The sequence below is a fragment of the Thamnophis sirtalis genome, unplaced genomic scaffold (assembly GCF_051295495.1).
Source record: "Thamnophis sirtalis isolate CommonGarterSnake01/CBP01778 unplaced genomic scaffold, rThaSir2_p1.2 scaffold_3, whole genome shotgun sequence".
Lineage (NCBI taxonomy): Eukaryota > Metazoa > Chordata > Lepidosauria > Squamata > Natricidae > Thamnophis > Thamnophis sirtalis.
In genome coordinates this window covers 45,608,505-45,620,578 of record NW_028261383.1, presented here as the reverse complement: position 1 = coordinate 45,620,578, position 12,074 = coordinate 45,608,505, and positions in this window count along the sequence as shown.

Here is a 12,074-nt window from a genome sequence, read left to right as displayed (position 1 = left end):
TTTCTTCCTTGGTTGCGTCCGCCGAGTCACGCCCAGCCGCCCTGTTCAGGATAACCCGCTCCCTCCTTAATAGGAGGGATGCGGGAGACCCCTTGCAGGGTAGGGCTGAGGATTATGCTCAATTCTTGGCGGACAAAGTAGCTCGGTTTCGATCGGACTTGGACTCCACCGCAGTAGATCCAGCTGAGACACAGGAGGATCATCTGCCACATCAACTCTGGGTTGAGTTCCAGGAAGTTGCCTCTGGGGATGTGGACAAGGCCATCCGAGCTGTAAGTGCCTCCACTTGTATTCTGGACCCGTGTCCCTCCTGGCTGGTGGCTAACAGCAGGGAGGTGACACATGGCTGGATCCAGGCGGTTGTCACCGCCTCCCTTTGGGAGGGGCACTTCCCCGCCGTACTCAAAACGGCGGTGGTGAGACCCCTCCTAAAGAAACCATCGTTAGATCCAGCCATCTTAAACAACTTTCGTCCTGTCTCCAACCTTCCCTTTATTGGGAAGGTTGTTGAGAAGGTGGTGGCCTTTCAGCTTCGACGGGCCTTGGAGGAAGCTAGCTATCTTGACCCCTTCCAGTCCGGCTTCAGACCTGGTTACAGCACAGAAACCGCTTTGGTCGCATTGACCGATGATCTCTGGAGGGCCAGAGATGGAGGCTATGCGTCCATCCTGGTTCTCCTTGACCTCTCAGCGGCTTTCGATACCATCGACCATGGTATCCTTCTGCGACGACTGCGGGAGGTGGGAGTGGGAGGCACTGTTCTGCGGTGGTTCTCCTCCTACCTCTCGGACAGGTCGCAGTCGGTGTTAGTCGGGGGGCAGAGATCGTCCCTGAGGCCCCTAACATGTGGGGTACCCCAGGGTTCGGTCTTATCCCCCCTACTATTTAACATATACATGAAACCGCTGGGCGAGATCATTCGGAGGCACGGGATAAAATATCATCAATATGCGGACGATACGCAATTGTATCTGTCCGCCCCGTGCCAACTCAATGAAGCGGTGGACGTGATGAACCAGGGTCTGGAGGCCGTTAAGAACTGGATGAGTGCTAACAAACTGGTGCTCAACCCGGATAAAACCGAGTGGCTGTTGTGTTTCCCCCCCAATAATTTGGCTAATACACCAACGCTTAGGCTGGGGGGTCAAATTTTATACCCCTCAGATAGGGTCCGCAACTTAGGAGTCCTCCTGGATCCACAGCTGACTTTTGACCACCAGCTGTCAGCTGTGACCAGGGGGGCATTTGCCCAGGTTCGCCTGGTCCGCCAGTTGCGGCCCTACCTAGATCGGGGGGCCCTCACAACAGTCACTCGAGCCCTTGTGATCTCCAGACTGGAATACTGCAATGGGCTCTACATGGGGCTGCCCCTGAAGTGCATCCGGCGACTACAGCTAGTCCAAAATGCAGCCGCGCGAGTGATAGTGGGCGCACCTCGGTTCGCCCACGTTACACCTGTCCTCCACGAGCTGCACTGGCTACCTGTTGGTCTCCGGGTGCGCTTCAGGATACTAATGACCACCTTTAAAGCACTCCATGGTAGTGGATCTGGGTACTTGAGAGACCGCCTTCTGCCGATTACCTCCCTAAACCGACCAATTAGATCGCACAGACTAGGCCTCCTCCGAATTCCATCAGCCAGTCAATGCCGACTGGCGACCACACGGAGGAGAGCCTTCTCTGCTGCTGCCCCGACCCTATGGAACGAGCTCCCCATGGAGATCCGCACCCTCACCACGATCCAGACCTTCCGCGCAGCCCTCAAGATCTGGCTCTCCCAGCAGGCCTGGGAATAGGTTTCCAATCACCCGCCCGAGTGTTTGATTGCTGAATGAAAGTTGTGTTTTATTATTTTTCTTTTGTTCACTAATTGTTTGTTTTGACCTTGCACTTCCCCTCCCCTGTGGTTGTAAGCCGCCCTGAGTCCCCTCAGGGAAAAGGGCGGCATATAAATCCCAATAAACCTCTAAACCTCTAAACCTCTTGGGGGGTGTTCTGTTAAGAGCCTGTTGTGCCTTAAAACAGCTTCTACCGTACTGCCTTAAAATGGCTTTGACTGTACAGCGCTGTGGAATTGCCATGGTAACAGCTTCACAGTTCATGGAAGGAGGGTTGGGATAAATAAATACCCGGGCAGTTCCGGGTTAACAACTAGTAGAGTCTATTACGTTTTATAGAAGTTAGAAGCTGGGTGAATTCCTGAATTCACAAATTCACGATTGCCTGGAAACCTTCACAAATAATGCTCATGAAGGCTTCCTGTAGTAGACAGTTTGACTGTATTCCTAAAGGATTCCCCACAGAGTGTGGTTGCTGAGATCTGCTCAAGCTGTGGGTGCTATCAGCAAACTATTGTCTGAGCAGATGAATATCTAAAACCTATGTGTGGTGTATAGTAATATCAATATCAATTAGATGCATATACCACTTCACAGAGCTTTACAGCACTCTCTGGGTGGTTTACAGAATCAGCATTTTGCCCCCAACATCTGGGTCTTTGTGTTATCAGTCTTGGAAGGATGGGAGGCTGAGTCAACCTTGAGCCAGTCAGTGTCAGCCTGTTCCATTCTAATCACTGCGAAACCATGGCTCTTTGTACATCTTTGTATGATCAGCCCCAAAGTGAAGTCTTTTAATTCCTCCTTTTCTCTAAACCAAGAAAGAATAGTGATCCTTTTCAAAACTGTCCTATTTTTAATTAATTTAATCCCTGGGATACATCATTTTTCCTGATATTCTCAGTAGTAGATATGTGTCCATGTGCCAGGAGATTAGTTAAAGGTCTTCTAGAAGTTTTATCCATCCACCCACCAATTTATCCATTTGTATTAGAGGTGGTATTCAGCAGGTTCTGATCAGCTCTGGAGAACTGATAGTAGAAATTTTGAGTAGATCAGGGAACTGGTGAATACCACCTTTGACTGGCCTTGTCCCCATATATTCTCTGCCTCCCGAGTCCCAGTTGATCTGAAGGGAATGGGGATTTTGCAGGAACCTTTCCCTGGAGTGGGGAGGGAATGGAGATTTTACAGTATTCTTCCCCTGCCACGCCCACCAAGCCAGGCCCACCAAGCCATGCCCACAAGAGCCGGTAGTAAAATAAAATGAATCCCACCCCTGATTAGTATCCATATCTATCTATATCTATTCACCCATCTATCTATTCATCCATTTATCTATCTAATTACTATACCACCAATGACACTTATGTGCCTCTGGGCAATTTACAAATAAAACAGTAAAGTCATATAAAAGCTGCTAAGACACAACTCTGGTATCTGCCAAGTTGCCAAGACACAACTCTTCCTGTTTCCAATAACTGGGGAAACTTGTGGATATAGAAAAGCACTCTTTCCAGAGCCACCTATGCATTAAGCATGTGATTGGGAAGACCTTGTTTGTCCTAGTCTAAATTCATCAGTACACACCCACACCCACACACAAAGAGCTACCCGGATGCAATGCAGCAAATTGCTAAGAGTTGTAGAGAGGGCAGAACTTCTTCTCTTTCCACGCTTAAAAGACATAGAAAGCAAAACATGAAGATAGAGCAGGCGGACGCTGTTTTTCCCTTGCCCTCTTCATCCTCTTATCCAAAATTATCTTGACATGATTGACTTGAACCTGAAACTGTGTTGCCCAGCAGTTTCAATTCTCCATTCTTCTCCTTAAGAATTGTTTATCGATATCCACAAGACGCCAACTTGAATCAAAAACAAGTTCATACAGTAACTGTGCCTGCACTGAGGTGAGGGCGATGCCTTCTGAAAGCATAAAAAAAGAAAGGAAACTGTGAAGGGAAACAGCTCTTTATATTCCCCAAAGGTCATACACCTTTCCAGAAATGTGGGGAGGGGGGTTTCCTCATCCAGAACAGGAGAAGCTGCAAAGAGACGTGTTCAGAGAAAGACCCCAGTGCAAGTACCCCAATTTAGGACAGCCTACAGAATATGTTTGAACCAAGGTCCCTAATGTGATACCTCGAAGGTGCCAATGTGTCTGCAAATACCACCCTTGGCATCTTTATTTCCAAGAATGCCTTTGCATAAGTTTTCTTTAAAAATAAAAAATAAAAAATGATGGCTTGCTAAAGCTTAGTGTTTAGCTTGGCACTGGGCCCACCTGCCTGGAAAAATGACAAAGGTAAGAAGAAGTTGTGCAGGGCATCCAGGGGAAAGGAGGGAGAAAGGGTGGCACAAAGCTTTCTGGTGAATGTGTGTTGTGTCCTTAACTGTATCTGCACCTTGTAGCAGTGTCTCAAAAAATTGGTTTGCTGTAGCAGCCACTTTTGCAAGAGTATCCACAAAACAGTTTTAGAATTGCCGATGTGCCAACCCAAGCTGAAAGACCTGCGTAGGTTATATTGTTTCTTAAAACCACTGACAAATATCACTCTTTAGAAAGGTAATGGTAAAGGTTTCCCTCATACCTATGTGCTAGTTGCTCCCGACTCTAGGGAGCAGTGCTCATCTCCGTTTCAAAGCCGAAAAGCCAGCGCTGTCCGAAGACGTCTCCATGGTCATCTGGCTGGCATGACTAAACACCGAAGGTGCATGGAACGCTGTTACCTTCCCACCAAAGGTGGTTGCTATTTTTCTCCTTGCATTTTTATGTGCTTTCGAAGTGCTCAGTTGGCAGAAGCTGGGACAAGTAACGGGAGCTCACTCGGTTAAGCGGCGCTAGGGATTCAAACTGCCAAACTGCCGACCTTTCTGATCAACAAGCTCAGCTTCTTAGCCACTGAGACAATGCATCCCTTCTTTAGAAAGCTTGCCTATAATTCTTCCACTGTTAGGGGAAAAAAAACATTGTAATGATATAACATCATGATTTTGATTTATGAAGCAGCTGAGTGTGTTGACAAAAATCTAGATTTTTATGATTATGGCAGATTCCTTCCAATATGCTTGTTTCTAAGTTAAAATAATACAAGTAAATTGTGACGTAAGTTGCAATTAAATGAAATATAAAGCATATAAATTAAACAACCGTGTACTGCTTACATAAGTCAGAGCAGCACATGTATCTAAATAAAAAAAAACCTAGCTTCGATTTAATCAGAGGGTCTATACATTGACTGAATGTTGTCTCGTTTGGATTCATTTTGATCTGTGTAGACACGCGAATCCAAGACTCAGTGCTGAAGGACTGAAGATATACATTCATTTTGAAAATTAAGCATGATTTATTTTTTAGTATGTTTGCCACATCTGTACTGAGCTTTATGTTTCAATTTATTTTTTTTAGGCGTGACAATTGTACAGCTTTGATTGCTATGCTATTCACAATTTACTAACCTGTGAAAAGTTTTATTTTAAGGGGCCACACACATATTCTTAAATAAATTGCACTGAATAGAGAAACCCTAAAGGAGTTAAAGGAAAACCTGGCCTGTCAATTCTGGTCTAAGAGTACAGAGTTTATGAAGTCCATGAAAAGCTGGGGGGACAGAACAGATAGAAGATTCCTTTCTTAAGGAGGAGGAGGAGGAATGGGCGGGGGGGAATCTTATATGGTCTTATTTTTTACCTTCACCAGTGAAGTAAGAGCCTCTCTTAAAACCAATTAGGCCAAAGAAGTCCAACTTCGGCAACTTTAAGACTTGTAGACTTCAACTCCCAGAATTCTTCAGCCAGTCTTGCTGGCAGGGGAATTCTGAGAGTTGAAGTTTACAAGTCTTAAAGTTGCCAAGGTTGGACACTCCTGAAATAGTCAGAAGGGCAATCTTACTTCATTTATTCCATTTTGATTTAAATTGTATTATAAATTTAGAATCAAATAAAGTATTGTAAAATGGGGATATACACATTAAGATATTGATACATTTGGCTAAAACATTTGGATTGTTAGGATGAAAAATAGTACCACAATCTGGAAGTTCTGACAGTTCAAGTAAAAAGAACAGATCATAATTTGAACATATATGAATACATAAAGCCAAAAATAAGAAAGGCGGGATATAAATAAATACATAAAACTTTGCATGATGTCTGTCTATTGATCTACATTTTAATATTGTTTGTATTCATTGGAAATATCACTCAAGGGTTTGGATACAAGTCTCACTCAGTTATGTAAGGAAATGAAGGTGGGGCCTTGTCTATGATACAGTCCTTCCTCAAGTAGGAGAGATAACACCATAATTATCTTCAAAGAAGATGAATCATGAATTTAATTCCTCCACCACCTTTCTCTAGGAAGGTTAGATGGAAAAAATAATCTGCCTTGATTACCATATTAGTTTAGCAAATCTAAGATGACTCTGTCATTTGAAATGATTTTGGAAAACAACTCATCTTGCTTTCCACACAAATTTGATTATGAATACTGTATTCTCAGCTGAGATTTAAAATAGTTCAAACGCTAGATTTAAGATGTTTCATGTATATAAAAAATATAAATAACACACGGATACACAAATATGTATGTATGTATGTATGTATGCACACATGCTATTCAGACATAAATCATCCTATTCTCAGATAACTCATTTCAGAACTGCTACAGATCTCATAGACTCAGAAACCAGAAATGGAACTTTAACAGTGTAAAAATGAGAATAAAACATTCATTTACAAATTAGTCCTACAAATATCCAATTCAGCTTGATTATTTACAACTGAAATCCTTTGACAGATAATGCAACCAATGTATAAATATCACAGTACCATATCAGGAAAGGAACTGGTTTGCTCATAATGATGCAAGCATCCCTTGTCAGTCTCTTGATTATGAGAATTTTATATTTTTGATACTGTGAAGCCCTCTACTCTTTATTTATATAATTATTTATATTTTATATTTCTTAACCACCCATCTTCCTCAGGAAACAGGGCCATCAAAAAAAATCAAGATGGTAGTTATGGTTGTGCAATTAAAGTCCCACTCCACTGTGTTTGTGTGCAGTTTTAACACACGTACCAAACATCTGGAGCTTCAAATCATACAACTGTAATCACTGACTTTTTGGTTGGTTCCTCCTCTGTCCACTCCCAATTTTCACATCAAATCTTAGGAAATGTGATACCTTTTCATGGAATAAATCTACATTTTAGAGGAGGAGTATTCATAGGCTAATGTTAATAGACTTGGTACTACTTTAGACACCTTATTGCTAATCAAATTCTAAATCATATGAGTTGCTACAAAAAGAATGTGAATTCTCTACATTTGCAGAATGACGGTATTAAAGCATGCTTTGATTTAAGAATTTGGTCCAGGTGGATTAGCATTATCTGAAATCTTGTAATTACTACCAGGATTTAAAAATGTGTTGTATCCACTGTTAACATTGGGCTGTCATTAGCTTTAAGAACTTTGGAGCAAAGTATTGGAATTATGCTGCCTTCATGAGAATACAGACCTAAAATCTGTAATTTTACTACTTAGACAGCATTAAGTCATATCATACCAGGGTTTTTTTCCAGCACAAAATAAATGCATTTCTTATAATGAATACAAGCTGAAGCCTTTCAACTCACATTGGAAATGCAAGTAAAAATGAAGATCTTTTGATAAGACAGTGAAATGTTGAATAGATTACATAAATATGTATAGAATGATGAGATACAAAGAGATTTGTAGCTTAGCTGACACAGACAGCTGTTGATCCTGGTGTCCTGATCTTGAAAATGGAAACTCCTAGGCAGCTGGTATATGCTGATTATCCTGGGACCTTCTAAGATCAGCCTTGGTTAATTACCAGAGAATTCAGGATTTGTGACTATGAAATGAGTGGACAGAGCCATCCATATATGTGGAAAACATGGATGGAAAGCAGGACAGAGGTTCTGAAGAGACATGCCAGCTAAGAGACAAGACAAAAGAGGAGTATCCTATCATGTGAAATCTATGGTTAACAGTCTCAAATAATGTTGAAAAAATGTTTCTATGAACTTGAGATTCATTCAGCAAAGATTATTTTTCATGTTTATTAGATACGTTGGAAAATACTTATGAAGGTTTGGCTGTGTGAAACAATAGGAGAAACACACTTATAGTTGTGTCCTTGGTGCTCTCTGATGTTGATTGTTTGATTACCCAGGTAGATAACCAATTCAATGTCTAAGAAAACCACCAAGCTCATAGAGCACCAAGGACTCCTCTGTTCAATCCTGAGCTAAAAATATTCTCTTCTATTGCAAGCACACTTACAATAAGAACTTGTCCCATTATTTTTTTGATTTGACAATCATGAATTTGTTAATAAGATTGGGTAAGAATAATATGCCTTAAAAATGTGGATGTGTTTTGGATGACATTTTCAAACTTTGAAATATATCTATGTATGAGCATAGTGAAAGAAGGGACTTTTTTTACAGTGATAAGAATCTTATCCCAGTTTTGTTTTTTGACTTACAAAACCTGCAAATGCAGAGAATAAGATGCAAAAATCATTGTCCTGCTCTTGAATGACCATTTGTTTTGCACTAACAATATTATTCTCACTCATTCTTTATGAGAAAGGAAAATAGCATAAATTATCTTCCTCCCACCTCCTTATGCTCTATATAGAGTAGTACATGGATTGGTGGTTCGGTCACTTGTTTGTAAAACAAACCAACAAACAAATAAAAAACCTGCAACAGTCCCTGTCAGGCAGACTAGAAACAAACATCAAGCCACTTTTTCACCTTGAATGGTCTGAACCAGAGGTGGGTTCCTACCGGTTCAGACCGGTTCTCTGAACCAGTAGTGGTTTCGCGGCCTGGGTCGCTGGAACTGGCAGCGATCCAGGCCTGCCACGTTCCCAAACCAGTTTTCCTATGGCAGTGCCATCTGCATGCGCAGAACAATTTTCATTGCAGAAATGCAATTTTCCCCCCTTTTTAACATTTTGCGCATACACAGAGCTTTTTAGGTGCAAATGCGCATGTGCACACCGAACCAGCAGCAATGCTGGCAGCAACCCCGCACCCCCGGTCTGAACTCAGGAATGAGATACATAGTAAAAGTAGACAGACTCCCCACAAACTCTGCAGAACTGAAGGTTTTCCAAAAAGAGGTAACCCATTCCATTAGTTTCACCACAGATTCAGAGACAATGCAGCTGAGTTAGAAATACACTGACTTGGCTCTCAGACATTGTAGGATCCCAAAGATGGTTAAAAACCAGGTGTGGCTTCCCTCCCCCTGTTTATTTCTGAAGACTTTATACTAAATTTATTATAATAATATATGATATTATATATTATAATATAATATTTTTAGTTATTATTTCCTATGTATTAACTTTATACTAAAACTCCTTTATAGGTGTGTGTGTGTGTGTGTGTGTGTGTATATGTATGTATGTATGTATGTATGTATGTATGTATGTATGTATGTATGTATGTATGTATGTATGTGTGCCCCTTAAAGGATTATATTTGTTAATATAAATTTTAAAATATGTGCAGACATCATTTTTCCAACTGGCCCTATATTGGAAATATGTTTCCTGCCCTTTATATTTGTGCTGGTCTCACATTCAGCTTACCTTTGAAAAAAAACCTGAAATATTTCTCCAAACCTTCAAATAAAAGCTTTTAAAAGTACATTTGACAAAACCGCTTCCCTAATTACATTTCACTTTGAAAACATTTAGGACCTTTACATATGTCTAAAAAGGTTTAAGGCTTTTAAAGAGAAAACCTAAAAATAATGCCCCCAAAATGCACTTTGTCTGGAGCTAATTTTAAAATTGATTTTAAAAATCTTCCCTATATAATTCTCCTTTGGCAATTGTCCATCCCTACAGGCCTCGATCATGAACATTGACGTGATGGTGATGATGATAAGGAAGAGGAGGATGTTATCCATTAATTTGTGTCCAGCTCTCCATCATGAACATTGACATGATGGTGATGATGATAAGGAGGAGGAGGAGGATGTTTTCCATTCATTTATGTCCAACTCTTGATGATTCTATCATCCAGCTCTCTCCATGTCCTCCAATCTTGCATTACTTCTTTGAGTTGTTCTATGCTCTGGCTATGCCATCATTGATTGTGTCCAGCCACTGTGTTCTTTGGCAGCCTGGTTTCCTTTTACCACTAACTCTTCCAAGCATAATTGCTTTCTCCAATGAATTCCCCTGCATGACATGGGCAAAATAAGTGAGACTCGGTTTCATGATTTTGCCTTTTAGTGACATGTCTGGTATGATGTATGAACATTGACATGGATGAGTCATTTCTAAATATGTTACCAGGAAAAGTAACACCTTCACCTTTCACCAACTCCAATTCAATGCCTGATCCACAATTGGATCCCCCTTAAAGCTGCTAGTCTGAAAAGACTGAAATCTAGCAATCATTTACAGAAAGCTCACCAGCTGCACCTTGCTATAGTCCAACTTTAGGGAGACAAGTTCAGCTCTCTAAAACTTTTCATTGCTGACTTCAGTGCTTCCCAAACATGGATAAATTACCCCAAATTGGGTAAAAGTTATTTTTCTTTTAATAATAGACCTGTATGTTTTTTTTCTGTACAGTTATACCTACATTAGTAAAACAGACTTTCTGGTAAGCTGTTTTAGGTAATGAAGGAAAATGTTTGGAAAGCACTAGTTTAATTTAACAGAAAATAGAGCATTTTCCCTACCCATTGCCCCCCCCCAAAACATTCTTTCAAAAAGCATGAAGACATGGTTTTGCCAGCAGGCCAGAGACCCCAGGGCATTACCGAGCCCACCAAGTGGTTGGTCCGATTCTTGTCATCAGGGGTATCATTATGCTTTATCAACCATGAAAGACAGTGAAGGGCTTTTGACTATACAGGTAGTCCTCACATAGTGATTTCTTGTTCAGCAACCATCTGAAGTTACAACAGTACTCAACAAGAAGACTTATGGCCAATCCTTGAAGTTGTGACTGTCGCAGTGTCCCACAGTCACAGGATCATTATTGGGGCACTCGGGAACCAGCACACAGTTACAATGGTCACAGCTTCCCACAGTCACATCATCCCCACTTGTGATCTTCACTGCCAGCTTCCAATAAGTCAAGTCAATGAGGAAACCAGCCACAACCTGATGTTGTGCTTAATGACTGTGCATGATTCCTTAACAACCACAACCTGAACTGTCATTGTACACTGAAGATCACATTTAATTTCATTGTACAAGGTGCAATGACAGTAAAGTAAAGTAAACTAGTCAGACATTTGAGAATTGATACAGATAAGCGTGTTAGCATTATAGCTAATCAATATATAGGAAGATGATGTTGTTTGATATACTTTAATGGAAGGTGATAACTTATTAATATTATTCATACTTGCTGGGTTGAAAATTATAAGTTACTTCTTTATATATTTCTCTTTCATTATTATAGTCCTACTTTTCTCTTCTCTTTCTTGTCTCTCTTTTTTCCTTGTACTTTTTATAAAGTACTTTTACCATCCCATGACAAATACCAAGTCTGAAGAACCAAAAGTCACTGCTGAAGACATCATCTGACAAATATAAACAGCTTTAAATATTTGGGAAGCATCATCTTGAGTGATGGGCCTTTGGACAAAGAAATTGACTTCAGAATCAGCAAAAACAGCTAGGCACTGGAATGGCTGCATACTAGAGTGCTCAATCAACACAACATCCGTATCTCCACAAAGCTAAAAGTCTATAGAGTTGTACTTATCTATTGCCTCCTATATGGATATGAGTTATGGATTCTATATTGAAGGCACATCAAACAACTGGATAAATTTTACATGTGCACTCTCTGATCCATTCTTGACATCTGTTGGCAAGATTGTGTCTCCATCCTGGAGGTTTTGGATCATGTGGAATCAACCAGCATTGAGTCCCTGATGATCAGAGTCCAGATGAGATGGGTAGGACACAACATCAAAAAGGATGAGTGCCATATGACTCTCCAGTTGCTCTATAGTGTACTGGAGTCTGGGAAGAGACCTTGATATTGGCCACACAAGCATTACAAGACACTAAAGAACCTTACCCCACTGTGACATCCAGCCAAGGGAACTAGAAGCTGCAGTGGCTGACAGAACCTGCTGGCAATCCTAATGCAATAAAGCCTCTACCAGCTTTGAAAATAGTTGCTGCCCACAACTAACAGTAAACTGTGAGC